The sequence below is a fragment of the Limulus polyphemus genome, unplaced genomic scaffold, assembly GCF_000517525.1.
Source record: "Limulus polyphemus unplaced genomic scaffold, Limulus_polyphemus-2.1.2 Scaffold15, whole genome shotgun sequence".
Lineage (NCBI taxonomy): Eukaryota > Metazoa > Arthropoda > Merostomata > Xiphosura > Limulidae > Limulus > Limulus polyphemus.
The window spans coordinates 1,484,579-1,485,636 of record NW_013665625.1 but is presented as its reverse complement, the minus strand read 5'-3'; positions in this window follow the sequence as shown (position 1 = coordinate 1,485,636).

Here is a 1,058-nt window from a genome sequence, read left to right as displayed (position 1 = left end):
TTTAAAATTTAATTAAACAACTTTATTATCAATGTACATAAGCATAATTAGCATCATAACGAAGCTTATAATCCATTATCTAAGTTTTAATTTCAAATGCAAATATTGAAACAATTTCTCAATCTTCGCAGTGACATGTGAATATTCTCAGTCAATATTCTGCCTTCTTTTAAGGTAGTTTTCCAAACCACATGATATTTGACTTGCTTGTTCATAACCAATAGAAAGAGTTTATTTTCTATTTCAATCTTGCAATGGTCTTATTGAAATTGGCAACAATAGATATTACACTAGATGAATTGATTGTCTTGGTAAGTGAAGTTAATTCTCATAACATTTAATGATTTTTTACCCATGTATAATATAGTCTGACAGTGAAATCATAGTTGTTTTTGGACGTTTATATTTTAGTGATTTACATATTATTTTCGTTTTGAAATGCATATTTGAAAGTTGAAACAAAAATTTATATCAAATAGCTTGAAAATTTTAACAAGGCTTACCTTGCTAGGCTTAAAATGCAGAAATTCACATGTGCAGCCTGTTGGTCTGTAGGAATTGACTAATATTTTCCCACTGTGATGTGTTGCTTTTCAGGGTGAATATACTGTTCATCATATACAAGCCAGTCAATAAAACTATAAAATTAAAAGAATGCAAAAAGGTAAACAGTTGAAATTTGAATATCATCAACAGAATATATGTCAACAAATTATGTATTCAAGTTAGGAAAAAAATGGGGTTTGTTCATTTTATTTCATGATTTTCAAAATTCCATTTAACTGTACATTGAAGATTCAACTACTGATAATGTTATGGTAGAGAAAATAACAGATAAAATGTAAACATTTACCTTAAAAACATTTGATATTTTAGTAGGTCCTAGAAGTTATGAAAACTGTAAGACAAAAAGAAGTATTTTTATCCTTAACATGAAAATCATCTTGCAGTCAGATTAGTTAGAGTCTGACTCAGTAAGTTCACAAACAAATCTTCAGTATAAATACTTTATTAAAAAATTAGTTGTTTTTGTGTACAGCAGACTTGTAATGTATACT